Source organism: Pteropus vampyrus, unplaced genomic scaffold, assembly GCF_000151845.1.
Source record: "Pteropus vampyrus isolate Shadow unplaced genomic scaffold, Pvam_2.0 Scaffold38, whole genome shotgun sequence".
In the NCBI taxonomy this organism is placed as follows: Eukaryota; Metazoa; Chordata; class Mammalia; order Chiroptera; family Pteropodidae; genus Pteropus; species Pteropus vampyrus.
Window position 1 is genome coordinate 7,389,147 of NW_011888819.1, and position 15,609 is coordinate 7,404,755.

Sequence of the window (15,609 nt, forward strand, 5' to 3'; positions counted from 1 at the left end):
ATCTGTCATGAAATGTCCTTTTGTGATTGCTACCATGTGATAGAAAAATCTCTACACTTTGTGCTCACTCTAATATGTCCATCCTTATGTCATTCCCTTTGAATTACTTGCTTCTTTCAACCCTTTTATTGATAGGCCCCGTAACCAATTGGCTAGGCCATTTGCAACTGCCCATATGGCCATATATTTGATAACCCCACATTAAGCAGATCATGAGATGTTGCCCCTGACTCTGCCCCTTTGGGGTATTTTTACATTTTTTTTCAGGATCACTCCTGAAAGAAGTATAATGCCGCCACCATTCATTTTTGACTTTAGATCATATAGTAAGTCAAGCCATCCATATATCGAATAGACTTTTTTTTTTTCTTTGTTTTCCTAAAGTGGTTCCATGGGAATGGCCTCTGCCTGGGCATAAATCGAAGAAATAACTCTGGTGTAACAGTGCTGGAAGCTGTGGAATTCTGGTCTGCCTGCTTACGAATCTTGCTTCTGCTTTATAGTCTTGCTCAAGCTCAGTCTCAAATCCATCAGATCCTTATTAAAATCAATAGTGATGATTCCATCTGATCTTATGACTTGGTGAATCTGATAGACCTAGATAACAGTGGATGACAGCTCTAGTCTCATGGTCACATGGTATCTCACGGTTTACGTCTCTGCTTGAGTCTAGTACAAGTCTAGGATCTGTTTATCACAAGGTGTATAATTCTCTGCTGCCAATGACATCATCTTGTTCCAGAACTTCAGGGGCCTGCATTATAATTTTCCTATTAAGTCTTAATACAAACTCCACATTTCCACTGATACCTCCTATATTATGGGATCAGTTATAACAAATGGGCCAAAGGCCGGGCTGCTTCCTCCGAGGTGTACTTTTGCTACAGACACGTTTCCTGCTCTGAGCCCCACTTGAGGCTGGCAATTTTTCACATCAAAAGTGTATGAATGATAACAATATTCATAGGTTTGGAATACTTTGCCTCCAGAACCCCAAACACTTGACAGACATTATACTTCTTTCTTAATGGTAGGAATTACAAGGTGCAATTATTTATCATTTATATTGGAGAAGATTCTTTGTCCACTATACTCCTAAAAGTTTTGTTGACATGGTAGGTCATTGAATATTCATGGTGTTTTTCTCCTTGTCTATGTAGAGCATGTGTCCTACGAAGCCTGTTGGTGTGCTAGCCACATCTAGCTCACTCGACCCAATAAATAAGCATGACCTCACCAATATAAAGAATCAATGAGATATTCTGTTAGAGTTCCAAATGGTCTTAGTCTTTTCAAAAAATATTTGGACAGAGGTGGAAAAGTCACTATAACCCTGAGACCAAACTTAAATGTGTATTGTTTGTATTGCAGAACAATTATTCTTGATTATGTAAGGTGACACAGTTTAGAGTGGAAAATATTCATTAAGGATCAGTACATTTGAGAAGGAAAAAGAAGATTGTGAAGAACAATAAATTGAACTGCAGTGGAGGCTCACCAAAGCTTTGGCAAATGCTGAAGCGAATATTGCTTGTGAGGTTTGTCTGCCATTGGGCTGATATGGCTAAGCATTTACATTCCTGCCATGCTTTGTCACAAAATGTGTTTTGTCCAAGGAAAATTATGACCTGGGGCGAGACAGTTTTTTTTTTTTTTTTTTGCATTTGACGCTGACCCTAGAGGAATTGAAAGCTGGAGGCTGACTGAAAATTGTCTTCCATGTAGGTGAACAGCATGTTCTTCCTTCAAGTACGATGTAATTGGCATATCTCACAGTCTACCACAGAGGGCTATATCTCTATTAAAGAAGGTATTTAAAATTGTGCAGAGACGACCTAAAAATGTATCTAATATAGGAGTAAAATGAAAAGCAGACAAGATGAGATAAAAGGAGGGTGAATAAAATAAGATAGGATTGCAGAAACTCTTTAGCCAAGAACATTAAAATACAGAATAAATTAAAGTGCTCTATCCAAATTTAAGGAAAGTCGAAGAGATGAAAGAGAGAGACATTAATAAATATTAAGTCAAGGAAACAGAAAACCAAAGTAAGAATATAGTTATTTTAGTTAGGAAAAAAACATAACTAGAACAAAGCAATTATTCAAGACATACTATATTTAATCAATTCTAATACTCAATTTTTCCTACATTTTAATATTCTTAAAATAAGGAAAAGGCTTACAACAAATGTCATAGTTTAATTGGCAGGACTTTTACTTTCATAGTAAAATATAAATAGTGGTACATTGCACTCCTGATGGGGATATAGAATTGATAAAACTGAGTAAGCGAAGAAAGGCACTTGCACAATGAGAAGAGACCATTGCCTAGAATTCAAGCTCCATGAAGTTAAAGACTTTATGTAGGCAGTTTTCAGAGTCCCTAGAGCATTTCCAGGCACATAGTACATACATGAAAATAAATATTTTCATTTAACTGTATAAATACTGATAATTTAAATTATAAAAATAAGAAAAAAATATATACGTACTTCTACGCAGTTTAACATATAATTTAAGAGTACTCTGGAGGTTGTTTGGGCTTGTACCTCTGGTTCTCCCATTGTCCTATACACATGTAAAGATTACCCATAACTAAATCATTCTCTTCTCCTCCAGACCACGTGATATTTCCCTATCACCATATTTGCAGTTAGATAGGGCCATGTGACTAGTTCTGGCCTATGAGTCTGGCCAGTATATGTCACTTTTGTTGAGTTATTTAATTGCTAATGGAAGATCCTTCTTCACTTTCTTCTCCTACAGCTTTGGGCATGGAAGCACAGGCTGGGCCATCAGATCAAAACCGCTGAGTGCTGAACGAACACAAGGAATATGGCTGCCTTGGAAAGCTGCCTAACTTTGCACCAGACTTTTGTGAAAAAGTAACCTTTTATGGATTTTTAGAGTAATTAGTTACTGCAACATAATTAGGCACCTTGAATGATAAGGCACTTATATGCTGGACAACATTATGTAAGAAAGTTATCCTCTTATGGCTCAGTTTTCTTACCTTTAAAATTTCTTAAACATACTTCAAAGTTTTTCAAGGATTAAATGAATTAATCTAAGTAAAGTCTTTCTGAAAGTTTCTGGCTCATATACAGAGTTTATTAAGGCAAAGGAAAATGAAAAAGTACATGGCAGGAAAAATAGTTTGGCCATCATTTCATAATGTAATGAAGTAATGTGTTCAGAATTAAGAAGGAAATGATCTGCTCCCTCAGTAATTTTATAACTTAGTGAATTTATCTTTGATATGTGAAGGCAACAAATATATATATAAACACAGAAATTATAGACTCTTTGAAAAATGACCTGAAGACAAATCTTAGAAAAAAGCAAAGCAATTATTCAAGATTAATAATTCAGAATTGGGAGAATTATGATAAAAATGATTTATCTAGACTTAGTTGGTTTGAATTCAATCTAATCTGGTTGAATGATATTTTATATGTTTTCAGTTTGATTTCACATCTCTGGGGGTAAATCTAGGCCATTCCTGGCTTTTCACACAATTTCTTCTTCCCACTCTTCTTCTCCTTTAACTTTACTTTTTCTTCCTTCTTTTCCTTCATTTTCAAGGAATTTATAGATGGAAGAGAGTAAAGATGCATTTTGAGTGGGTATTAAGATTAAATAAAAATATACTCAATTACGAAGATTTTAAAAAGCTGAACCTGTTTTATGTGTGTGGTATTTCGAATAATGGCTTCCTGAGATGTCCATGAATCTGTAACTTTATCTTAAATAGCAAAAGAGACCACAGATGTAATCAAGTGAAAGATTTTGAGATGGGAAGATTATCCTGGATTATCAAAGTGGACCCATTATAATCACAGCAGTCCATATAAGAGGACTTAGGTGGAGTTCGAGTCAGACAGTAAGCAAGGTAACTACTCAAGCAGAGGGGCAGAGAATGAAATTTGAAGATGCTACACTTCTAGCTATAAAGATGGAGAAAAAGGACCATGAGTGAGAATGTATGTGGCCTCAGGAAGCTGGAAACGGCAAGGAAATGAAATCTCCCCTGGAATCGCAGAGGATAGTCGTGATGACCCGATTAGACTTCTAATCACTTGAATGAATGTGTGCTGTTTTAAGCCACTAAGTTCATGGTCATTTGTGATAATAGCAGTAAGAAACAAATACATGATATTTTGAAAGATGACTTTTTCATGAAGCCATTGAGTTTTATTTTTCTTAAGTGATAGACTTCAGACCTTGTTAACTCAAAAATATCTTGTGTCATTAAAATATTTTTGAATATTTAATCTTCAGTAATATAAGTAATGTGATATTTTTGCCTTTTTTACTCCAAGCACAAAATAAAGAATAATTTAATTATTTGTCTAAAAGAAGAGGACTATATTATCTCTTTAGTCTCTAAACTTTTTTGGTTTTTTTTTGTCTTCATAATAATTAACCATTTCTCTTCTTCAAAAAGAATTAACCATAAACAGCTAACATATTTATATTTCTTCATGAATACTATTTGTGTCTGACTATGTTACTTATATCATATTGACATAATATAATAAATACACATAATTTAAAAGATCAACAATAAAATTAAGATAGAAGACATAGAGTATATGTGAATGAAATATCTAACACTTTCTCTCAGCACCTCACTGAATCATATTGTAGAGTCCCTGGATTTCTGGTCCCTACATTAGAAACTGCTGTATTAGATGACCAATAGAGACCTCTTCCTACTTCCTTTTTCAACTGTGAGCTGTTAATGCCAAATATAGTACAGATTTAGTTAGATGCTCTGGGATATGATATGAATAAGCAATGTGACTAATCCTCATTGTGTATTCCTAAGCTGAATCTTAGTTACTCTATTTTCATGTCTCTTGAGCACTATAGCTTATTAAAACTGTCTATTTCTATAGTGTTTCAGTGAAAAGGTATTACGATGCAATGTGTTTTCTTGCAAAGGTGATGAACTAAAATTATATGATCATTTGGCTAACGACGTTAATTTACCCGTGAGTACATATTCTTTAAAAATCACATGTTGCTATGGCAGGAAACAAGATTAAGTTACTCACATTTTGAAAAATCAGATAATATACATGCCGCAACTAAAAAGACATTTTGTTGAATGAGTCTATTTTAGTCTCAGTATAATTATGCCAGTCTTGTGGTTTTTTTAAAATAAAACAAAAAAAAAAAAAAAACCTTTCCAATTTGAAAAAAAACACAGGGTATATTTTTCAAAAAGTCTGGCCCCCACACACCCCAAGTGACCTAACACATTATTACAATTGGCCATAATTTACATGAAAGAGACAAAACAACCCATGGATATTGCCATTAATGAGATGGCTCCAACGTTGAATAATTTAAGTGAAAAATTACTTTTAAAAAAGACTGTGGTGTTTTGAAATTTAAAAAATCTGCTAAAACTTGTTTTTCATAAATAACCCTAGTAACCTCTCATAATGTGGTCAGATTGTTGCCAGTAATATTTAGGTCAATGAGATCAAAGACAGAAATAATAGGCAATCTCCAATAATGCATCTTTACCTTTAATGTTCAACATGATTTTTTTTCTTAAAATGAGTTATTTTGCTACTATGTGATTGAATTATGTCTATCGAATATACAAGTTCCATCTTGCAATCAAAGCAATACTCAGAAATCATTTCTCTTACATAAGATTCAGGTGATGTTGATTATGACAAAGTATTATATCTAACTAATACAAGGAGTAGGGTTGCTGAAAATGGCCCAAAATCTTTTCTTTGAGATGCATGTACAATGGGCCAGGGAGATCAGGAGGAGAATGGCACCACCACGGTGCCCTAGTGACCTTACATGAATCTACATAGGACATGGGACAAAGGCTTGAAGCATAGTTATTAGAGTCTTGGCAGATTGTCTGTGATCACCTCTGAACAGCAGATGGTTAGGCTTGTGTGGCACTACCTCACAGCTATCTTTTACTCCAGGAAGCTATCATGAGATAGTTTCTCATTGTCTCTAAGGTTCAAAAGAACTGCGTCCCCTCTCCACCTCAAGGTGTATAAAATCAATGAGCTGCAGTTGAGAATTGATTCTCAGCTGTTTCCCACAACTCACGCTATAGTCATTTGGTACTTTTGTTGCAATGTCATCTATTTTGGTGTGTGAGATAAGGACATAAGGTTCTGGCACCTTTGGCTATTTTTCCTTTCACTGTATATGTTAAGTTATAAACTTTCTGAGTCTAAAAGTAGCTATTGTATCTTTACTGGCTGAATAGTCAAACTTGGCCTTGGCCACTGTGTTCTTGCCTTCACAAGACCATGGTCTAATAAAAGCAGCTATGGTGAAATTTATTTTCTGTGGAACTTAGAGGGATTCAATTTCCAAGACACTCCAGTTTTCAGAGAATTCTTGAAAATAACTAGAAGCCAATCGAGATCATGTAAAACCTAAATCTGTAAGTTGTATGGATCTTTCCATGGATCAGATTGCTTAGCCTAAGAAGTTTCCTTCACTGGAATGTAAACTCTTCTTGCCCAATAGATCACTCAGTCCCCAGCATATTTCACTGAGGGAGGATGAGAAGATCAACAAAACATAGCTTTTAGTCCTTTGCTGAGTCTTGGCTTCTAAAATTTTCATTTTTCTGAGCCCATTTTATGGAAGTTATGGAAATTTTCCTGACATATACTGTATGAGAGACAGCGACCTTGAAGAAATAGACGTTTCAAAACACTAATGTTTAAAGAAACATGCTGTAATAAGAACAATTGTATCATTCTAAAATTTATAAATTGAAGATCTAAGCTCAAGTAGCTTAGAATGTGACTATTTTTGGAAATACAGACTTTAAAGAGATAATTAATGTGCAATGAGGTCATATGGTGGGCCCTAATCCAATCTGACTGGTATTTATATAAGAAGAAATTTGGACACAAAAGAGATACAAGAGTGGCATATGCAAATAGAGACAACCATATAAAGAGACAGCAAGAGGGCAGCCATCTATAAGCCATGGAGAGAGATCGCAAAAGAAATTAAACCTGCCTACACCTTGATCTTAGCCTTATAACTTTCAGAACTGTGGGAAAATACATTTCTGGTTTAAGCCACCCAATTTTCAATATTTTGTTATGGCAGCCCCAGCAAACTAATACACATGCTAAATTGAAAAGACCATGATGGAGGCTGAAGTTATGAATTGGAATGAGAGACATCAAGTGCATAGGAATTTTTTATGCACTACCAGCTTCCTTTTGCCTTTGAACTTAGAAGACCCATACTCACAGAGTGTAGAAGACCTCAGGAAATAGAAATGTCATTCCTCACTACTGTGGACACTTTTTTTCAGTTAAAGAGTTGCTGCTCTAGTCCAATCTGTTGACTGTGGTCATACCACTGCAAACCCTGAAACTAATATGTGTCATTTTTAACTTGCTAGGCCATTTGATATCTGACAATGGTGGGCTTTTTGTCACACAATCAATGATTTTCAAGATATTCAGTGGATCTTTCATGTTCCTTACCATCCACGAGCATCTTATATTTTTGAGCATTAGAAAAATCTCTTCAAACATTGATATAAAAATTGTCTGACTACCACCTTTATCTATTCTTGCTTCACATATCTTAGAAAGAAAGTTTTGTCACTGAATCTGACTGTAACCAGAAAGAGATAATCTACTTTCAGTTGATTCCTGAAATGAGCAAGTTGTGAGTTATATACATCCATTTCAGATTTTTGCCCTCATCATTCCTGGATATGAGGCCTATTCTTTTCTCTAAAAGCAACATCATCTCAGCCTTATCAGTAAATACTCTGAGTGGCAGCCTGAACAAGAACAAGCCTAAGAAATTCAGACATAATTCCAATTCTGTTACCTGGATTCTCATGTTAAATCAGCATAGTCCTAGGTCATAAAGATAATAACCACTTGGTTGAATATACTACCACAGGCCATGCAGGCTAAAGTAGAGAACACAATAGATCTCTGTAAATTCTATAAAAGTGTCCTTGTACTTTGTGTACCTGATCTTTATAGACAAAGGGTCTGAAATGCAAGAAAGAAATGATTAGAAAATAAATAAAGCTACATTTTCTGAAATGGGACACACTGATTTTGTGGTATAGAGGGAAACAAAATCCCAGGTACCTGATGGGCCAGGGAATAGTTATATCAGATCCTAAGAAGTGTGAAGTGAGGGATGTTGGTGACCTTTGTTTTCCAGAACTTCCCTTGGAGCCTTCCTCCTCTTCAAACAAACAAACAAACACACAAAAAAACAGACAAACAAACAAACAAACAAAAAACACTGGTGAAGCTGTCTCAAAAGAAGCCTACAAGCTTTTAAGAAAATACTACTGCAGCCCTTGAAGTTTTTCAGGTTATTCTCAATTCACTGTCTGGTTTTGGATTTAGAAATGTCCTAAAATCCCTTCTTGCATGCAAAGATGGAATCTGTGTTTTTGGATAATACATTCCACGGTATTGGATTAATGCCTCAGGCCACGTGGAAAGGTCAATTCAGAAACCTGAAAAGAATGACACATGGCTTTCTAAGGCAGACCCTGATGGTCTATGAGATTTGTTCAGCTGGTTGAGATCAAGATGCTAGGGCATGTTTTAAGTCTCAAGGCAGGTCTTATCCCTCTGTTTGGAGTCATGTTGATACTATCCTAAATGAAATGCTGTAGAAGATAAGTTTAACAGATTTGATCTTAGTCACTGACTGTCAGAGTAACCAGAAGAGTCAACGGGAGAGGTGTCCTTATGGGGCGAATTCTCAGAAGTCAAAATTATTAAAGCATGAGAGGCAGATATTGTTGGGAGACATTCTCTATGGATCTCTTTTATTTCTGCACACCATGATCTAGACTCCTTTCAATGGTGTTTGCATAGCAAAGAGCCTTGAAAGGTAGAAATAATATCTCCCTTCAACCTGAAGGGCAGAACTATTAACTTTACCATTTGGTAAAATAATGTTTATGTCTGGAGCAAAGGGAAGTCATGCTTAGTCCTCATGAAAGAAGATTAAGTTTTCCTAAACTAGGTTTTCTCTCCTGTTAACAACTTAGTCATGCGCAAGCTTCATATCCCGTCTTTGCCTTCCCCTGTGGGAACTGAAACTTGAGGAACTTGCTCAGGAAAATGCTGATATTCTGGCTATTGGAGCTGTTGTGACTAATAAAGTCATTTGTGCCTCACCAGGAGTGTCATGTCTTCTGCCAGCAACTATGTAACAGCGACAGGCTAATTTGCTATCTTGCAAGAAGGATAAAATCTAAGACTCTTTACAATATTTGACATTCTGAGACATGTTGTGAGTATAGACACCCTAGTTATTATTTTTTTAAAAAAAGAAGAAAAAGTGATTATCAAAAAACTATTAAGAAACCAATATAGATGATATCTAGTCATTACTTAATATTATCCTAAGTAGAAAATTAAGAGAACCTTGGTTAAAACTTTTTATGAATATATCTGTCTTGGAGTTTTAAAAAATTCTTTCTTAACAATTCATATAAAAGAACCATTTAATTAATTTAGTTCAAGGCATAGAGAAAGAAATATCTCCTGTTCTTTGAGAAATAAGCTTCTAAGAAATTGAGTAAAAAGCATAATTGAATTATACAGTAGAAAGGGTAGGAAGTCTTTTCATGCGAAGGACTCTGGGAACTGATGTAAAGGAAAAAGAAAAAGACTCCCAAATTTCTATTTCTAACACAGATTGCTCTCCTAATATGCAGGCCCACATATCCAGGGTTAATATTCATCCTGGTGCACCGGTATGGCTGTGAACATGTGAAATACACTGCATGAACCAGTAAAAGTTGCTGTCCCACAGTCCTAAGTACCATCTCTTTGGACTGGCAATACTTGCTGCAACCCTGGTATGATGGACCTTCCAACTAGCCTCCAGGACCCTGTTCGAGGAAAGTAGCCAACATCCACTCTGATGAACCATTGTCTGTGTTGTATCAGTTAGTAAATATTTGGGATATCACAGCTAACTATTTGTTTAGGGATCATACTGAAATTTCAATTAAAATATCTAAAGAAATATCTTTATTTTCCCTCCAAAATGTATTACTTCTCCCTTGTACTGTTCCCCAGAGGGAGTCACCACTAGCCATAATCAGTCTGTTGCCTAAGACATTTTTTATATTTCTCTCTCCTCCACACCCAAATCCTTTCTATTCTACTCATTATCTCTGTAGAATACCTTCTGATTTTCTCCTTAGCCCCTTTATCACTGCCTTATTTCTTTTGCTTGTTGTTTTCCTCTCCTCCAATCCATCCATGCTCAAGAAAGCTGCTGGAATAATCTTCCTAATATACATTGTTACTTGGTTACTCTAAGTTTAAAATTCTTAAATGGCTTCTGTGTAAACTTTTTTACCTGGCCTTCTGAGATCTAATCTCAGATGACCGACCTAGTTAATCCATTTCTCACCAATCCACCTTTGCTCCAGCCATAACAGTCTCTTAACATCTTTGTACCTCTATTACATCTTTTTCCTGTGTTAATTTTCATGCAACTTTGTTAAACTAGGTGAATTAAATAATATTTTTCCTCACCAGTATTATACCATTTATATATTTCATTTTGTATTTGTTGTTTGGTTACTTTTCTAGTTTTTCCAGTTCTTTTTAGTGTTGATCATGATGCATAGAATATCAATAAATGTTGGTTGAATGAAAACATTTTTTCTCACTGAAATGCCTTAAAAGTAAACTATAGGCATGTGTTAATTTTCAAAACGATAAATCTTGCTAAAGAGAGCAGCCATCGTATTTTCATCATGTCAAAGAGTAACCATGTTAATATGATACAAGTAGAAAATCAATTAAAAACCAAAACGGGTCCAAGCTATGGGAAATTCCAAGAAAATATTATAATAAAGGATCCTTGCACTATTGGGGATGTATTTCCCCAGGCTCCACATCCTCTCTCCAAAATATTCATATACAAAAGGCTCATAAAAATTGAAGAAAACATTTTACATGAAGATGAAGCTATATCCAAATAATTTTCCTTAATTAGGTGAGAGAAATGCTCGCCTGTTTTATAATTGTTTTTACTATTTGTTTAATAGTAAAACTAAAAAAACCTAAAGAATAATTGTCCTAGAATGAGAAAGTTTTTGAGAATGCCAGTACAAACTGTTTGATGATTTCTCTTAAATGTTTAAAAGTATGTCATCTGACTTTATTTGGTAATAGTTTTAAATTTCTGCTTATAGAGAATTTATTGGGCTATAAATAAAACCATAAATCGGGTCATGGATAAGTAGGCATGTCAACCCCCAATCAGAACTGTTTCTTCTTATGAATGGGAAAGGGGAAATTCCAAATATATATTTAAGTTTCAAGGCCATCTGTGCATTTCTTAATATAACACATTTATATAGAATGTATATAGAAATTTAATAGAAATTTATGTAAGAACTATACTAAGAAATTTCTTAATATAATCTGTGTATTTTATATAAATATATGATCTGTGTGTATATTATGTAAGTACTATATGTATGTATGTAAGTAATATGTAAGTAATACATCTGTGTATTTCTTAATATAATTTCATAATATTTCTTCACACGGAATGGTTTCGAGCTTCCAGGAGGTAAAAAATAAGATGCAGATATCTGTGCGAACCTTCGATAGTTCATCCGGGGAATCTCTAAATGAACAAATATAGTCCTGGAGGATTATAAAAACTTTTTTCTATCTAGATGTGTTGATGAATTATATGAAAATAAGGTGGACGAATCTCTATATTCTCGTGAATTTTGAAGCTCCTTCAATGCTGTTATCCAAAGATTACTTTAGTGTTCAAATGTTGTTGTACTAGGCATTTCCTGGCAGCTAAATTTAATGGCATAGAGTTAGGAAAGAAGCTATTCTTTACCCGTAAGTTTCAAAGACAGAAAGCCTCTTCCACGTTTCAGCATTCTCTCTACATATCTAAACTGTTTTTATACCTTTTCAATTATGTTTCTTTCTCTGTCTTATGTTTAAACCATGACTTGTTTTCATCAATTTTTCTTAGTGGAATAAAGAGCTGCTGATACTTAAAAAATTGCTGTTCAGTTTTCTTCTTTCAAAGCACATTCCAGAATTTGCATGGACTCAGAGAAATCAGGCAACTGATTTTCTTTTAGTTCAAAAGTACATTCAGATTCTTTTGTCCTATAAACATCTTTGGATCTAAAGAATCCAAAGAAAAATTTTATATTTTATATAAAATAGCTTCCACAGTGAATTATTTCTCTCGTCTTAAAAAATAATGTAAATAACTATTTAATCTGCCACGGCTGCTGGATGGCTTAACCTCTCTGAAGATTTATCCCTATCTTAGACAGTTGACTGACACTATTCTAGGCAGAATGATATCATAACCTCTGATTCCACATGGCTCAGAGGCTTATGGTCGTCTGCTTTCTTTTAGTTTTTCTCTAAACTAATATTCTGATTCTAGAAAAATGGTACTTTTAAAATGACAGTTATTATTTAAGATACTAACATCAAGTTCTGGTGACATTAAATGGTATTATGTGGCATATATCTCGGATATTGAGCACTCAACTTTTATTTTTAATAATTCTAAAAAAAATAATTCTTTAATGTCATCACATATTTGACCCCTTTTATCCCATCTCCCTCCCTCCTCCCTTCTCCCCTCCTTCTTGATCACTACTGGCAATCCATATAAAGTGTACATTCTTTCTCACTCTTGCTCACTGTTGCTCATTATAAGGGATTCTCTCTTGCTCCTCTACTTCAAAGACCTAGAACTTATGGAAGGGAGCAAGACTCTTTAGAAGGTAATAACTAGATCCCAGTTTCTTTCTCTAAGCCTGTTTTCTGTTGCTATTCCTAGTTCTGATGCCATGTCACCACTATTAAGATTGTGTTATTCATCTTATTAGATATTTTAAATTAAAAACTCTTAGATTTAATCTTAACCTAATTAAAACTCCACTAGCAACTTCATTAGAATTATCTACAAGCATATAATTTCACAAATTTGATGCATTTTTTCTTCACATATGGCTCCCTACAACCTCTGCCACAGATTGACCTATAATATCTTTCACCCAACCAGCACCCCAAACATTCCCCATTTGACAAGATAAAGAATGAATGAAGACTATTAGGAGTCTTAAGATCATGGAACTGATTTATAACAGGGCTTGCAAATATCTCTATACTTTTGCCAGGCAGAAACTTAAGTGGGTGAAGCCGCTAGGATCAGATGCTTGTTCCAACACTGAAGGCTGTGGGATACTGAGAAAATTATGGCATTGGTTTTGTCATATTTCATAACAATTAGTTTCATAATGTTTATATAATATCTGTCAATTTAAAAATATTGAGTAATTTTTTAAAAATTCTATAGATCAAACAAAAATTTTGTTTGTTTGAGAGTCAAATTTTATCTTGAGGCTCCAATTTGCCATGTTGAAGAATAAATTTTTGTTCTTGATTTTTGTTCTCTCTCTCTTTTAACTGATGAGTTACTATTCCTAATCATAATCTGAGACTATTTGGAGAGAAAAATAATTAGTAATGAGGAAATCATCCTGTAGTTCATAAGATAACTGGCAAAAAAGAATATTGGGAGTTAATTTTTCCATATTGCTGAAATCTAACAATGGACATTATGAAACTATCATGCTCTCTCACCCAAATCAATCATGTAGTAAACCATAAGAAAGCCTCAAAAAAATTTTTAAATATTGTAATAATCTAAAATTTCAAAATATTTGAAATAATTCAAAGCATGTTCTTTAATTTGGAGATTAAGGTAGAAGTCAACAACAAAACTAGAGTAGAAAAAGTGTACTTCCTGGAAATTAAATAATATATTCCTAAACAACTCATGGATCAAAAAAGAAATCAGCATGGAAATTAGAAAATTATTGAACCGCATTATAATAAAATATGACAGATCATAACATATGGAATACAGTTAAATCAATGTTTAAAGGGACATGCACAGCTTTCCATGCATATATAAGAAAGAAGAAATGATGAAATCAACAAATTAACTTTCTATCTCAAGAAGAAAGAGTATGGAAAAAATAATAAAGATGAAAACAGAAATGAATGTAATTTTAAAAGTAATGTAGAATGGAGAAAATAACAAAACAATAGTTGAAACTTTGAAAAAATTGAAACTATTAATCGATTTGATAAATTCTTAACAAGATTGATCAAGGCAAAATAAGAAAGACAGAAAACAGAATAAAAAAATAAAAATGGAGAAGAGGGCATGAATATAGATCTATACTATATATAATAGAAGAACATTATGAACAATTTTGAGCAAAGGAATTTGATAATTTAGTTTAAATGAACAAATGCCTCCACAAATACAATTTACTGAAGTTGTATGATGACATATAAAATCTTAGTAGTAAGGCATCTGTTAAAGAAATTAAATTTGTTATTTTTAAAAAGTTCCTACAAGGAAACTTTAGAACCAGATGGGTATAATATTGAATTCTCTCAACTATTTAAAAAAGAAATAACCCTATCTTGCACGAATCTTTTGATAAACAGAAAAAAAAAATTGACCTCTCTTAACTACTTTTATGAGGCTAATAAAACCATTAATTCTAAATCCTGTGAAGGACATCAAGAAAGAAAAAAAAAATTGAAACGATATATATATATCTCATATCATATCAACAGAAGCCAGTTAATTCTAACAATAGAATCTTGGTTGGAGGGAAACTCTTAGGCTCTTGAAAGCCAGAGGTCAAGGCTAAAATAACCCAAGTTTAACTAAGATGAGTCCCACCTACATGTTCTTTATCTTTGCCTGGCTTTCTGAGTCTCATTTTTCGGTATCCCTTTGTACTGCCTTTTGCAAATAATATTTTCATATTATTACAAAATTAAATTTTTTTTCAACATCTTATGCCAGATGGTCTCACATTCCACATATGTTTCCTTGGCAATTTCTCTGCTGTCAAACTCCTCATTGAATGCCAGTAACCAGTCAAGTCCAGGTAATGTTGCAGCCTTGGCTTTCACCCAGGTACTACCTCAAAGCTAGGCTCCCAAAGCTTACACAACTGTCAGTGTTTCTCAAGTTCTCACAAATTTTATGTTGCTTTTTTTTTTTTTTTATTCCGCACCATCACAATGCTTCATCTTTCAACACTCATTTTTCTTCCCTTGTAGAATTCTTTAGTTTTCTGTACCTGATACAATCCAGATGGTGCTACATGCTGAAAAGAGTTAACATAGCCAGACTAAACTGGTATCCTTGGAAATGCCTGCTTGTAAGACTGATACTTAGCTGGTATCAGAGATTTAGGGAAGCTTCTCATCATTCCCCAAATGAATAAGAATGGCTTACTGGTCCTAGACTGTTTGTACAAACAATATGTTTTACACTGAACACCTATGTTCCTTCTGGGAGTCTGGAATTTTGAAACATGCCAGGCAGAGGATGACTATACGACTAGCCCCCAATTAAAACCTTGGGTACTGAGAGTTTAATGAACTTCCCTGATAAAGAACATTTTCTCTACCAGAGAAAGTCAACACATGTTGTCACAGCTCATTGCTGGCAGAACTAAGCGTAAACTCTGTGTTTCAACTGGAAGAGG